Source organism: Egretta garzetta, unplaced genomic scaffold (assembly GCF_000687185.1).
Source record: "Egretta garzetta isolate BGI_Z169 unplaced genomic scaffold, ASM68718v1 scaffold231, whole genome shotgun sequence".
Lineage (NCBI taxonomy): Eukaryota > Metazoa > Chordata > Aves > Pelecaniformes > Ardeidae > Egretta > Egretta garzetta.
Window position 1 is genome coordinate 279,709 of NW_009258727.1, and position 16,112 is coordinate 295,820.

Here is a 16,112-nt window from a genome sequence, read left to right on the forward strand (position 1 = left end):
CAGGTCTGAGTTACGCACCACTACTCGTCCTTTTTTCTCATCATACCATCTATGCTAAATTTTACATTCACATATAATATATTAAAAAATACACACTTTCTTCCCCCCCCTCCTTTTTTTTTTACAGTGATATCTTTATATATAACTATCAAATAACTTGCTAAGCCACATGGTAAACTATAGATATTGCCCATTTTTTGATGAAAAATGCACTGGCACTAACTTCTATTATGTTTCCCCCCCAATGGGCAAGAAACAAAGGCATTGGAAAAACTCTGTTCTTCATGAAGTAGCGAGAGGCTGCTTCAAAACCAGGGCTTATCATCAAGGATAAAGGTTTCTCCATAAGAAGGAGATTCATTAGTTTGGCCACTAAGTTGAGATTTGGGAGACCACTTTTTCCCATTGCATCAACCACCACCTTCTACACAACCCTGGCAAGTCACTTCAGTCTCGATTCACCAAGACACTTTCTTGCCTTGCTTCCAAGTCGTATTCACAAACCTGCGTTCCCTGTGCTTTGCATACCAAGGAAAGGCACCTAGATGTGATACGGAGCAGCCAGACAGCTAAACCAGGCAACAGCAACCACATCTGGCACCTCCATGTGCACCTGCACCCCTGTGTGAGGTTGGGATGCACAGCCTGCAACCTCCCTCTGGCTGAATGTGTCTCTGGTAGGTGTTCCCAGCTCAGGTTCTTTTTTTAAAACAACTGAGGAGAGGAAGCACTGCTGTCCCCTTTTTGTAAAACAGCCTAAAGATCAGGAGAGGGACCCAGAAAGCAGGAGACCAGGTCCCTTCCCAAGGCTGTGAGGATTCAAACTCACATTTTCCAGCTCCTCAGAAGGCTATCCTATCCAGTAGCTATGGGATACCCTCTGAAGGTGAGCTGCTTTTCCCTGTCCTTACAGTTGAATTAACACCCCTGAGCAAAAAGCTGTTCAAGAGGATGGCAAGACGTCGGACCATGAATTTGTGATGGTCTTATTTGTGATTAGCATAAAACTGAGTGAATAATTTGGTTCATCCCAATGAAAAGCCCATAAATTCCTTATACTGCCTCAGGACCAGTAGTAGACCTCAAAGATTTTTATAGAAAATCCTGACTTCCAAAAACAAGCCTTTGTTATTCATAGATCCGCACTTGTGATGCTGGATTATGAAGATAGTGCAAGTGGTGCAGACTTTGATGGAGAGAAAAATATTTTAAAACACCTCTAAAATTGCTCCCAGTAGCTTTTCCATACATAATATTACTGCTGTATCTGCTATTTTAAGAAACAGTGCATTTTCATGCACATACTTACACACTTGCACATTCCTGTTTTACAATACGCCTCTGGTACAGAATTGCCTAGATTTACAGCTGGCTATTAAACAGATCTCTGCTTTATCCATGTTACACTTTCTGCCTATTTGTTACATTATCAGCTCACTAAAGGCCTATCTGCATTTTATCTATGCAGCATGATTAACAAAATTGCTCGGGAACTTAATGAGCTACTCGCAGGCCAATGATTCTCTTTGATAAGATCTTCAGTGTGGGGGCTTACATATTCCTACATGTCTTGTAAGCTCTGCAGCAGTGTAGGTCCATAGGAGCAGCCATAAATACCATCTGGGGTTTTTGGGTCCCTTTTGACGAGGAGGTGCTCTGGAGCACAAACCCAGCTCTCCTGGCAGTTGTGTCACTTGGCCACTAGGTGGAACGACTGGAAAGCAAATTAAAATAATTTTCTGTGGTGGGCCTGGGTTTCACCTGCCTGTCGGCCGCCCCAACACGGGCATGCCTGCAGAGCCTGGGGCTGACTCATACCCCCCCACAGCAAGCCTGTCTCCCACGCTGACTCAGGTTTTCACTCCCAGTAAACCACTGTGATAACAAACAGCAGCTGTTCTGCACTGGATGTACCAGAAGCAGAGCCCGAGACTGCGCTGTGGGCTCCCCACGATGCCCAACAGATGCCTCAAGTGAAGGATAATGAAAACGTTGGTCAAACGTGCGCCTTGACTTCGTTATGAGATCTTACCCAGGTTTACAACTTTCCTCACTCTCAGATCCAAAGGAGGAAAGTTTCTTTTCAAGCACCCGGTGCTTGTTATTGCCCTCAGGGAGGAACCTCTCAAGTGCCAATGCTTGAAACTGTACAAACAATAACTTCGGTAACAAACGGATGCAAAGCTTGCTGCCAAGTGTGAAAGCCAGCGCAATCTCTTGTCGCCTGAAGCTGTCTAAATACTGATTCGGCTCCCGTGGCGGGTCCCCTGCCTCAGCCCCACCAGCTTTGGGACCGCCTGTATCAGATGCATTCTGGCAAGAAGGATGGAATTGAGGTGCTGGAGTGTGGCTATGAGCACTGCACATTGGGAAAAGAAAGGCTTCAAAGCTGTATGTATTACAATCACACACAAACTTCTGTAGGAAGAGGTTAAGAACAGTCTTTTAAAATGATTTGACCTGACTGATGTGTCCCAGCGAAAACAGGTAGTGAAACCAAGTTGATCTACGTTTGCAGAAGGAAATGGATCATTTGTCTGATATAGCAGTCTCCATTGACACCTAGCAGAGACCTTCACTGGATGGGTAAAACACATGCCAGCAACATTCTCAGTTTATTTTTTCCCCTACAGTAAATAAGATGCCATGTGTCCAAGATCTGTTTGCTTTTAAACCTTATTTTCCATGTAAATTAATGTTTAAGTAGGCAGGTCAATTTGTGGGAACCTCCACTGGGCACCTTGTCCAAGCTCATATGCCAAGCCACTGCTTCCCTGCCCTCCAGTCATTTGCCTTACCCCAATTTCTACCCATTGCTATTGTTTAAATGGAATTGACTGGCTACAAGAAAACCAGGCAGAGAAAAGGCGGAATGTACATACGAAACAGCAATGTCCGCACAGACAAGAAAAGCCAAGCAAAGATTTCAGCCTCTCGGAGGCTTGCTTTCCCTTATCTTTACATGCAGGCCAGGAGACAACTTCTCTTGAAACATGCCAAACACCCTGCCAAGTCTAAGGATGAATCACTTTATTTTGTCTTGCTCCTGTCCACAGCTGGTCTTGTATGCATTAAAACCCTTCTGCACACCTAGTGCACAGAGGACATGGGTGCTGCAGCACTACCCAAGCCAAGTGGAACATCTTCTTGCTCTACAGCAATCCAAGAGATCAAGCACCGGGGCTTCACGTGCAGCTCCCACCCCTGCCATGCTGTCACAGGTACACCACGCTCAGAAACTCAGTATGGAGGTCTACGTCAATTCGGTGTTGGGGCGATAACAAGCCTGACCACTGCTAAGGTGAAGGAAAGAAAGTTCTCCAGCCCTTTTTCTGTCACTTGTCTTTCAGATTGAGCTAGCTGAGCCAGGGGACGTGTTTTGCATGTCCATGCCCTCAAGAGTTTATGATACTGAGGAACAGGCTGGAAATAATGCAATGATATAATCACTATCAAGAGAGTTGTTAATCAGCATTAGCCATATTGAATTTACTGGCAAAATACAGACAGCAGCCCTGCAGAAAATAAACATGCAAAATCTATTTTAGTTCGGTTCGACACTGCTTTTCTCCTTACAGAGTGCAATGCTCTGGTTAGTTTTAATTGATTTAAGTGAACAGACTTCCACTACTTCCTTTGGGAGATCATAGCCAGACTCTACTTAAGACCTCCTTGTGAGGAAATCTTCCTTCCCTTATTTTCTCCATCATCTCTCATTATATTTCCTCAATGCATTCCGGGTAGTGCTTTTTCCTTTTGAAGAAACAGTTGTATCGTTTTACTCTCTGCCTTACCTTCTTCTTTGGTTAGTATTATGTCATTAACTAAAAGCTGGCTAATTCAAGGAAAACAGTGATGATCACTGTCAGATGGGAGAATAAGAAGCTGAGACAAGAGTCAGAATGAGAAATGCTAGTAAAGAAGGCAGCATTACAGATGCAAACAGAGCATTTTTAGCACAGCATTTTTCTAATACTGGGCACTATTCTAAAATTAGGAGGAGGTTTAGCTCACTTACATGTTGGGAACATTGTATTTTCCTAAGGGACTTCTAGGGCAAAAATTCTATTTTAAATGTAGTTGTATACACACCCACAGGGAGACACAGCACTGTGGGTGAGCTCCCTCTGGCTCCCTGTTGTATCGAGTCTCCTCCGTGACGGCCGATCAAGCATGCCGTGGAGGCCTCTGCGTTGTTTTGAAGACACGGGACGTGGCTTCAGAGCACATGCAGAGGTCTGACATTTCTGTGGATGGGCTGGACTCGCTGCTCTGCGCTGCAGAGTTCATCAGTGCATGCTCATTAGCTGGCTGCCCAGACTTCCAGATGTCTCAAAATCCCAGACAAAGAGACAAAATCCTCCAATTCTGCACAGACAGTATGTCTTATGGGGGGAAAAAAAGGTTATTTCCAAGTGAAACATGGATGTCTGGTAACCCTGCTCCGAATGGCATCTGTATGAAAAGCTGCATCTGGAGCGGGGAAGGTCAACCCCAGCCAAATGCCAGCAAGTCTGAGTTCAATTTAAAGAGGGGAAAAGTGATTAAGGGCAAGGAAAGATCACTGTAAACATGTAGGAATGTAAAACTTGGCAAGGCAATATCTAAAATGGAGCAAGAGAATGTTTACAGTAATCTGATGCATACTAGCATCAAGAACAGAGAAGAATTGTTTAGTTTCCTATGGAGTGCTATTGCCGATTGCAGCAAGAAGAAACTGAAGAAATGAAAACATAGGGATTTTTTTCCAGACTCTTAACCTAACAGTGAATTCAGTGAGATCTTGGAAGGCTTTCCAGGGAAGATGATGCATACTTCATGTCTGAGTACTGCAAAACAAAACCAACAAAGCACAACCTGGTTCCGGCAAGGTAGGCTTTACTTTGGTAGACTTTTCCAGGCCTAATTTCTGTGTTAATGAGGGCACAGTGCCAACGACCTTCTAGAAAACAGCATCAAAGTTCAACAGCAAAAGCACATGCACTTGCTCCTTTTCAAATAAAGCATACCTGGGGCATACTCAAAGAACAAGCTCGGTGGTGGTGGCGTGGGAGGGCAGAGCCCCCTCCTCCCCTCTGGGGATACAATGAGATCTGCAGAACATTAGTGGCTAAATCCTACCGAACTGGGGGTAAATTAGACGGTCAGACCTTCAGACCCACTGAGAACGCAGAAGTCCTGACAGAGCAGCACAGGCGCAGATTATTATCTTTATGCATTTGAGTAGTCTTGTTGAAATCAATAGGAGTACTGATGGGTTTTCTGTGAAGCACGCAAGCTGCTTGTAGGATTATGGATTATATTTTTAGTATTTTGATTTTCAGGTTAAATTCATCACCAGGCACCTGAAACCAGTTAGAAACCCCTCAGCTCTAATCTCCAAACATCGATTTAATTATTAAGCTATTTTGTGGGGAAGGAAGAAAGGAAAATTGAATCAAACCTCACATGCTGAATATCGAATCCCAAACTAAGTATTAATTTAAAACAATTGGATAGAAACATAGAAGAAATGCGACCATTTCTTGCAGAACTCGAAATCAATCCATTATTCGCATACTGGTTTGTAGCGGGCCTGCTGTGGTACCCATTTTATTAACCTTTCAGTGTTGCTATTGCAGTCTAAAGGCACATGTGGAGACCTTTTAAATCCACCTCAGCCCTGACGTTTGTCTAGTAAGCCCAAGGATGTAGCAAACAAACTACCATACTTCCCACTCGGCCAGCATGTTCCTAACGCTGCGACTTATATAATCAAACACATGCTAGAAATAGGAGATAAGATTAGTGACAGTTAACGGCTGCAATTTTTTTCCACAGTCTGAAGAAGGTCTCCGGGATTAAATATTAACTCTAATCTTATTTGCTAAAATTAGCGCACACTGTATTCTTTTTCTTTTACAGCCAATTGCGAGTATAGCGCAGAAGTTATTTTCAGAGTGTAATCTGATAACCAAAATCAGTCACCAAAGCTGTTATTCCATTAAGAGTTAAGAGACTTCCCGGTTATTTACTCGGTTATTTTTACTTGGGATGGTGGAGCCTGGCAGATCCTGTTTTTCCTAGCTTGAGCATATTTGGTTTCGGAAAACTCTTCAAAAGATTTAAATATAATACTAGGCTCAAACAGGTCAGTTACATGTGCAAAATCAACGGTGCTAGATATCATGGCTTGCCCCTATATACGCACAAAGTAAGCCTGCAGACAGTCAGGAATTGTTTTGAAACCGTGATCCTTATACATGGGGTGGGATCATGCAGGAGGCGGGAAAAAGTCAGAAGAGGAGATGATGAACAGCAGAGTACTTCCGTAAGCCAATGCCACGCCAGTATTTTACTGCATTTTCCGCTCTTTAATTTAACAGCATTTAAATGTTCTCTCACCAGCAGCTTACAGATGTATTACCCTATCTGCTCATAAAGCTGTGGAGCTCCTAAAATGAGTAATCGCTCTTTAAAATTCAACTTGGGCGAGAAGCATCAGATGCAGGTATTTGTATTATCTGGGCTCTTAAACAAGAGAGGAATGTACGAGTCGCTGATGGAGAAGATCAGCAGAGACAGGCCTTTGTTTTCACTCTAAAACCACTTTTTAAATTAAGCAGATACCCTGCTGGCTCCAGTTAAACATTCTGCCACTTTAGGTAGCACGTACAGATTTGGGCTGAAGAGTGACCTGAAGTCCAAGTGACAGTCTGGCACCTCCCACTCTCATCACGTCATGTCACATCACATCACATCACATCGCATCGCAGCGGTGGGAGGCCACCACACTGCCACCATGACAGACACCCCTGGGCACGAATGCACACCAGGGGAAGGGAGAACCCAGACACACGGCTCCTTTCTTTGAGAGACTGATTTACCTAATTTGTTTTTTTTTAGTCCCACTGAAAAAGCTGCCACCTGCAAAGCCACACCAAAGCCACACCGAGGCCGGGCTAAGGGGCATGCCCATATCTTTCCAGTGCATCCTCCACAACAGCTTCTTGAGGCATCAGGCTGAGAGCTTCAAGGAGATGCTTAACTCCCTTTAGTAGTACTTCTACAAAAGATGTCACTCTGCAAGTGCTCATCCAACTTCCAATTTTGTGCTTTTGGTGAAAAGGAAAAAAAAAAAAGCACAGGTGCCCCCCTCAGCCTTCCCCCTTGAAGTCCCAGCTTTCGGCCAGATGACAAATTTATGCTAGAAGCCCTGACTGCCTACATGAGAGTATCTACAAATTGAAGGTAGAAACCAAATGACTTCGCATTTTCCTCTCTCCAGCCTAACGAACACATCCAGGGACAGCACTTCAACAGGCCTCTTCCCTCCCCACCTGAAAGGGAGGGAGAGACCGATACCCCTCAGTGCCCGCAGAGCATCACGATGCTCCCGGGAGGCAGGTGCGACCGCAGGAGGTGAGACGGGGAGGAAGGAGAGGTCATTCATGCTAGACTCGCCTCCAGGACGGGGAGCAATAATGGCAAACAGCGTCCATCGCCCCGTGAGAAGTGCGTCACTGACGGCGAGGCAAGTGGCTCGGAATTGATTGCCAAGCATAAAGATGGCGTAAACAGCCAGTGGATCAATGCCCACGTTATTGGTTATGTCAGTGTTCGACCGCACGTGACTTATGGTTGGAGCACAAGAGTTAAGGTACCCGCATACTTGGGGTTTTCCAAATCAAATTCACTGCGCAAATGGCCCCAGCGTTGAAACGTTCTCAAAAACCCTGGCCCCCATGCCTGAGGCCAGTAATGTCAGATGAACCGAAGGGGTAGACAGAATCAGATGATGTCTAAGAAGTAAAAAAGCTTTGGAGTAATAAAGGTAAAAATAAAGTAATCTCTGATCCAACTGCAATGCTTACTTTAATCCACAACTTCAAGTTTTATTTCATCTCAGAGTATTGAAGCCCAACTGAAATTTTTTTGACCTTTCAAAAGTGAGATTGGTTTCAAATCAAAATGAAGAATTTACTTTTGGAAATCCTGACAGTATCGCTGAACATTTTCAGCATCTTTCCCACCCCTGAAAAGTTTAAGGGGAAATCAATTTGCGCAACTCCTTTGGCAAAACAGCTCTTGGGCTGGAGGGGGTAAACTTCTTACACCCCTGCAAGTAAACCTGCCACGCAATACCTGCCAGAGCCCTTGTTTTAAAACCTCACTTGGTAACTCGTATTGAAGTCAAACACTAGTTTATTAAACCATTAAGAGAATACTGCCCATAATACTGTGCATCAAACTGGAGGAATGACAGCTGAAGTGCCAATGTTTGGAAAAAACACCTTTTAATGAACTTTGGGAGAAGAAGACAAATTTTTCCTAACTAATTACATGCTTTGGCATATGCTGTCAATGTTAAGAGCTGCCCAGGGCATAACTGGAGAACACAAAAAATTCAAAATTACAGCCAGGAGAGTACCTGCAGGCAAGCATAGGTGAAAAAGCTTGGAGACGAACTTTCAGGCCGCTGAGGTCAGATTCCAGGTGGAGGTGTTAGAAAGAAAATTAGAGACAAGGATGTTTCATATAACTTTTTCTCTGAAGGAACAACTCAGCTACGATACGACTGAATCAACAAAGAACACATAAAAAACAGTGGCCCGAATTAGCAGTTGAAACACTCAGGCATGAACTAGAAGATAAAGCACGGGGAAGTACAGCTGTGATACCTGGCAGTTTGCAATACATTTGTTTTTCCAATGCAACTTGCACCTTAAGAAATCTGGAAGGCGGTTAACGAAGGGTGACACAGGAGGGTGGCTCAGCAGAAATGCTACCTTCTCTTCTTGGGTGCCTGTGCAAGCCATGCTGAAACCGTGGGGGAAGAAATGGGCAGAAACTAACAGATTTTAACCCAAGAGCACCATCAGGATTAAAATGTAACTGTAATTTAAAAGTAAAATCAGTCCCATATTTTTGCAAAAAGAAAACTAAACTGACCTCCAGATTAAAAAAAAAAAAAAAAAGAGAGAGAAAATGTTGAGCAATGAGGGGGAGGGGGAAGGAGTGGGCAAACCTTCACAGAACATAAACTGCGAGAGAAGAGTCTGTGAAAGATCTGTTTAGGTGTGTATCATGAGCCAAAGTGGGGACAAAAAAGGAAAACAAAAAGCAGTTTAAGAACTTCTAGAATGAAGAATGAAATTCTAGAAGCCTTCAAGTCACATCAGGAAATACCAAAATACGGAGAAAATGAAGATGCATGTAGAAATTTGCTAATTCAGAGGGTGCTTAGAGGAGTGGTTCAGAGTTTCAGAAGCTGCAATTAATACACAAGCAAACACAACAATACAGAAAAATTACAAAGACCTGTAAATTACACCAATACGCCTCTTTCCCAAGCACGGCAAAATTTATTTATGCGAATAAACTACATAATACAGTGTATTAAATACACAGTGCATTAAATACACTGTAATTACTTTATAAAAACAAGGAACACTTCACAGCAAGGCATCTCACTACAAGCCCTGCTATTATACTTCGCACAGCGTAGGAGAGGAAGAAACAGGCTCTGTCAGATATGATTTAGGAAAACACAAGGCTGCATTCTGAGGAAGAGAACTAAGTCAGAAGACAAAGGAGCCGGAGAAGAAGCAGGCTCGGGAGACAGGGCCGGATAACATCTGATGCAGCTCACGGATACTCTGCTGTGGTTTCCACGGGGCTGACGATGCCAGTGCTTCTGGCACTGCCTGTGACCGCGTGCCGGCATGGCATGGCATATAAAATCACTGGCACCCTTATGCCCGGGTAGCAGAGAGTGCAGCCCAGCAAACATCACATCATTTCAAATCCAGAGATGCTTTTGCTGGGCTGTGGAAGGGAATGTCAAAGGCTTTACTATTGCTCTTCACAAGGTAACCAGGCAATTACAATTATGAATTGGTGGGCTGCAACCCTGTATAAATAACCCGGCTTCCTGCAGGTATCGTATTTTTAAAACAAAACCTGCTAAATCCTACTTGTGTTCCAGTTTTCTTTCCCCTCCTCCCGCACCTCGCCTTTTAATTTCCGGTATTTGGACACGCAATTTTTCTGTGTTCACCTTCGTTTTGTTCTTGCATGGCTACTAACAGATCTGAGGATTACGGTGGCTTTTGTTCCACTGTTTGGAGTTCACATTTCATCAATGACGTCTGCTCAGCTCAGCAAAGCACGTTTGCAAGGAGAACCAGCCACTGCTGAGCTGGCAAAGTTGGTCCCCTCCCATCCTCCACAAGGAGCAGTTAACTCCTCCTGCGGTGGCCCAAAAGGTTAGCTAGGCTCCATAAATCTCACCGGAAAAAATCAGAGGCATTTGCCTTCTTGCTGAGATTTCATGTCTGCTGCAAGCAAAGGTAAATGGCTCTTTTAGTCCCTAAAGGAGCGCAGGCTCAGCAGGAGCACCCTGCAGCAAAGTGGCTGAAGGCAGGGAAGGATGGGAAGGATAGGCAACGGCATCCCAGCACAGCCACAACCCTGCGGCCGGCTCCGGGCTGTCCCCAGGGAATTGACTTTTCCCCTTCCACCTCATACATGAGATTTTTAAGATCTACCCAGAAAGAGAGGGGTAGAAAATGCCATCTACTCTAGGAGCCCTAGAAATACTTTCCACATAGAAAAATGATAGCATTTCCAGCTTGACATGTGACTGCCCTGTCCTGGGAGGGTGTAAGTCGGGACTTTACAGCTATTTGTGTGTGTGTGTGTGTGTGCGCGCGCCTACATATGCTCACGTGCACCCACACATGCTAGTGTGAGAAAGAGACTAGAGAATGTGAACGTGTGTGAAAAGGACTGAATTAGTCCCATCTGCTCCGAAAAGATCATTTTCTCCTTGGATTTCTATTACCATTGTATCATTGCCACACTAGAGTGCTTCTAAAAGGCTACAGCTCTGGCAGCCAGCATCATTACAGCTGCTCAGATTATTAACAGTATAAATAAACTCTTAGAGACACTACTAAGAAAATATTAACTACAATTATCACTGTCTGATAAAATAATGAACAGTGAAGTGTTATTCTGCTGCCTCAGTCACCAGTGCGCATTTATGTGTGCCGTGAGTAATGAAAAACAGTTTATTTGCATACTGAATCATCCTGGAATTGGTTCTTGCTATTTTATTTTATTTATTTTCCTAAAGATCAAGCAGCACAGGCTGAAGCTCTGTGTTTGCAGAATTCAGTGTACCCCGCCTCCTTTCCCGCCGTATATAATCCCATTAATTCCAAGTGAACAGAAAGCTGTGCCCGTAGCCATGCAGACGTCTGTTGGAGGAGGGAGATGGGGCAGCGTGCAAGCTACTAGCAGCAACTCCAAAACCTTCTGATGGACTTTTATTCTTGGGCCTCATTGCTTTTTCTCTCTAGAGGAGGAGGAAGGGCCCACAAGATGTCAATGCCATGTTTGCTGCATGGGGACTTCTCGCCTTTGCCTCGTCCACTGGTCTGCACTGCTTTGGCTTTGTGAGCTTGTTTCTCCTCACATTCCCCAGCGATACTCCAGAGTCCTGTCCTTTCTCGACAGCAGTGGGAAACTCAGTCTTGGTTTCTAATTAACAGAAGTTATTACTTCTCTGCAAGCACTGGGGAAAAAAAGTTCTTAATCGCTTGGAGAGTAAGGAGATGGGAGCAGGAGCCTCTTGCCCCACATCCCTGGGCCGGGCTCCAGCCCCCGCACCCGAGCAACACCCTCCTCAGCAGTCACAGGTTGGCCTGTTCGTTAGTGAGGCTTATTAAAATGAGGAGAAATAAGCTACCTGGGCCTGAAAGCACTCACTGCAGGGCAGACATGATGCTGAAGCTCCAGCTCAGGCGGCCTGTTCTCACAGGCACGATTCAGGAGAGGCCACCCTCTTTCAAGCTGGGCCCCGTGGATTAGTAACTACCCAGCCCTAATTAAAGATGTCTTCCCAGGGAAACGCCAAGTAAAGCCCCCGCTTTGTTCAGCTCTTCCCTACCAGGCCACTGCAACAGACCCGAGCAGCGGTGGGTAGGGACACAAGCAAAGCCCTGGGGCAGGCTGCCGGCAGGGAAGCGGCGTGGGCCGCACCGGGCACTTGCTGCCCCGAGCCCCCGGTGCTGAGGGCAGCCGACACTGCCCGACCGCAAGGGATGCGAAAGCGACATTTTCTCTGTCAGGAAAGGGCCGCATCTCAGCCAGGTGTGAAGGGAAGGTAGAAAGGTGACAGGCAGGGGCAGCAGCAACTGAATATGACCAGAAAGGAAGGCAAAAATGCAATACTGAGTGAGAGAAAAAGGAAGAGGGCATTTTATAAAATAGCTTCCCTCAGTCTAGGCCAGAAAAATGCTGTGCTGTACCTTTAGTGTTTTTATCCCACCACCTTTTTCCTGTGCTCTCTTCCATCATTTCTCCAGCATCTCGTGCTCCCTGCCTGGTCGCTTTTCCTCATCCACAAGCCTTTTGTTCCACTAACCCCCCCCTTTCTGTGCTTATTGCCAGCCCTGAGCAGCTGGCCACGGCAGGACCACCTTTCGTTTTGCACTTGCGCACGCCTCCCCAACACCCACCCCCCCGCCCTGGGGCTCTCGTTGCCCACATCGGTATGGCAGTGACAGAGGAAGAAATGCGGCGTGTGGAGACAGGAGGGAACGTCGTCGTCGCATGTCCCCCTCTGCCAGCTGCGGGGGCAGAAGAGCTCGGAGGAGGCCATCTCCCTCCGTACAAATCACTGCTAGGCTGGACCTCCGCTCCTGGGAGGGGAAGAGTCAAGCCGCAGCCTTCCTCAGTATTTTCCCTCCAGCATCCTCCCTCTCCTCATTCTCAGCAGTTGTCCTCTTCTGGCTGCCGAAGCAGGTTAGACGTGGCTTGCCCTGAATAAGTCATCTACATTAATTTTTCCTCTTTAATTAAAGAGTTCTTCTGTGCAACAATTTATGAGAACTTCTTTGCTAAGGGAAAGAAACCAATGTATTGTTCCACACACACTTACAAAGACAAACATGCTCTCTCCAAATGAATTTTGTTCCCCCAAAAGACCCTGTGGAAGGCAGAACAGAGAGAATGGTAAAGGATTTGCTGAAGAAGAACTGAAGTTCATTTTAAATCAGTGTACCATGTACAAATGCTGTCTTACAAATAGGATTATTTAATTTAAACCTTAGATCTGTCAAGTTCCATTACTTCAAATGGAGCCTGTCGTTTCTTGACTTCATTATAAATCAGGATTATATTACAATTTATGTTAGGTAAAGTCACTGCTTCGATAGGAGGCAGTGAAAAAAAAATTACACAGCAGTCAGTAAATAGAGCAAAGTCATTGCACTGTTCTTGAAAGGCAAAAAGTCATCTTGCTAAATGAGGGTCCGAGCTGTCCTGTACCAAGACTGTTCCTAATAAATAAAAGACCTCTGGGAAAAGTGCTGAGCATACGCTGGATCTATTTTCAGCTTGCATCAGCAGCTGCTGCCCCTGGGATTGCATCTTTGCTCATACCCTACACCATATGTAATCACTCCAGTGCTGCAACCAGTAAGATAATGAAAGAGCATGGCATAAATCTATACTTGAGTGGAATGCTAAATGAGAAAAATAATACAAAAAAGGGGGAAATAAACCACATTTTCAAGTCATTAGGAAGAAAGACTTTGACATATGAAGTGTTGCAACCATTAATAGCACTTATCATAAAGAGTGGAGACAAAGAGACAAATTAATCAAACTGACAGAACTGGGACATTTTATGCTAATGCAGGCTCCTGGGTTTTCGTTTGTATTCCTCTGTGTCTGGAAAACTGATACCATTACAGGGCAGGAAATTGCATGAATAACATGCAACAGATCATAAAAATTCACACACCAAGTGCAGAAACACTGCCAAAAGCACTGTAAAAACAAGGCTAGAGACCTCAACAGAGGAACTACCAACAGTTAATGAATGCAAATAAGTACAGGAATATTTCCCATCCATGCATAACAATGAGACATAGGCTGTGACTCCGCAGTCTCCAATAGCGTAGGTAAAATAAAGCCTGGAGAGCGAACATGCAGATAGCTGGGGGGAACTGCTGGCCAAGCCAGGGTCTGAATTTGTTTGCAGTATTGCAGCCAGCAGTTTAAAGCCACTGGGGAACTGGCATAGCCAAGTGCCGCTTCTGTCTAAACGTATCGCTATGTTAGATTTCATTTAATGTTTCAGGTGGAAGAGAGAGCGGGAAGAGGATGAAAGAGGAAGTAAAACAGAGCCACAAACCAGCACACAGTCACACAAAGCAAAAATTCCCTCGCCCCTGTGCAAATCCACAGCACACAGTAAAAACCCTCGCCGATGAAGACATCTTAAACACCACTCGTTTGGGAAATACAAAACGCACTGGCTGTCCAAAGCCACAGCTGTGTTGTAAGGGGCAGGAAATAGCAAGAACTACAGGAATGCTGGGCAGGGCACAGTGTAACGCAGGATCTTGCCAAAGTTACTTCATTTGCCATAAAAGCTTTTCAAGGACCTTCAAAAAGCCTTGGCAAAACAGAGCACTGGTGAAGTGCAGAGCGCTCATCAGCCATATAAACACCAAACGACAAACGCGTTCAGTCGATGGGCAGCCATGGCATTTCTCATTGCTCTCCGTTTTTTAACAAAGCGATGCTTCCCCCTTGTACGGTAGCTACCACACAAACTAAGGCAAGGACTAACTCTGGGGGGGTAAAAGGAGTAAAGCTGATACCTTTTGGAGCAGCGTCATTTCCAGCACTGCTCTCACCTTCCCCAGAATAGAACGATACATAGCTGATAGGATTGAGCAAGAGCATTTACGTGCCAATACTGCATGCATAAAGAGGGTGAGGAAATGCCAGCCTGCCCAGGGGTGGCTACTATCCTCAAGAGCGAGTAGAGTTCAAGTCCTTCCCACATTTGGTGCTGAAGGACCCCGTGTTCCAAGGCGGCAGGACAGAAGCTGTTTTACCCCAGCAGAGGTGGGCTCGGGGAGCACACAATACAGAGTCCAGTTCTCCATCCGCTCTCCAGCAGACCGCTGTCGAGTTTTAGCCGTGTGAACAGGGTTTATCTCCAAACCTCAAAATCTCTTTCTGTTCCTTTGATCGCTACTAGAGTCTCAACAGGGTGCTTGGCATGGTACCAAAAAATGGCACACACACACACAAAAGCAAGCTGGTCCAAAAGCTTTCCAAAGACAACAATGGTGCAACCTTTTTTCTAAGGGGAGAAATTAGAAACAGGCATTCATTAACTCCTGTAAATATACATCCATCCAACAGATGGACAAGGGTTGCCAGCTGTAAATAGAATTACTTTCTCCGTTCCCTTAAATAAATACAAAAAAAAAAAAAGATAGCACTATTAGTTACAAAAAGGCTTCATGAAAACCTCGGCTTTAAGAAATTGTAGTATTGGGAGGGAAGTAATTTGATCAAATAGTTGTAACGATGGTGATTTCTTCCACTCTTTACAATAGCAACGACACCATTGAAGTCTCTCAAGAACACATATGACACCTGACCCTTTCTTTTCCTCTACCTGCAATCAGAGCAGTTTGGTAAAAGAAAAGCGTAGTTAAGAGTAAAACATCCATTCCTGAAAGAGAATATTTGGAGAGATCTTTACTACCACCTTACCATTCGATCAAGAGGTAGAAAGCACAATGACAAGAAATGACCATGAATTCTCACACTCTTTTAGCCTTGCAATTCCTCTTCAGAAAACCAGTTTCAGAACAAGACTGTAACCTCACCAAGTAATTCAGAGTAAAACTATCTGAGAACTAAGCTGAGAGTCCAAGAGTGGATGATGCAAACAGCCTGGGCCCCCAAGGCTGGGATTGACTTGAAACCCTCCAAGCTCACCATGAAGAGCAGCTTACAGTGTGCAGCACTCTACAGAGCTGCTTGGAGGAGGTCCAGCACAGCAGCCCTGGCAGCAGCTCCCACTACGGTCACCTCAGCTCAGCACCACCAGCTGACGACAGAGGCCAGAACGTGATCAAATGCTTGTCTTCAACAATTTACCTGCCTATGCCCTCCCAACTAAGGTTTCCAATTGGAAAGTTCATGCGTAATGGTGAAATAAATCCTGTAAGAGAAGGATTAGGCTCATCTTTGAAAAGGAAGCAAAACTAAACTAAGCCTGAGGTAGCTCTTCCTGAGTGTTCTCAGTCCTC

The 16,112-nt window shown here is 45.0% G+C and overlaps 1 protein-coding gene across 1 annotated transcript in view; it reads right to left on the reverse strand.

The window, feature by feature from the left end:
* The window catches only part of BACH2 (BTB domain and CNC homolog 2), a 47,604-nt gene that overhangs the window by 19,830 nt on the left and 11,662 nt on the right, over positions 1–16,112 (reverse strand). The gene's annotated exons all lie outside the window — the stretch shown is intronic.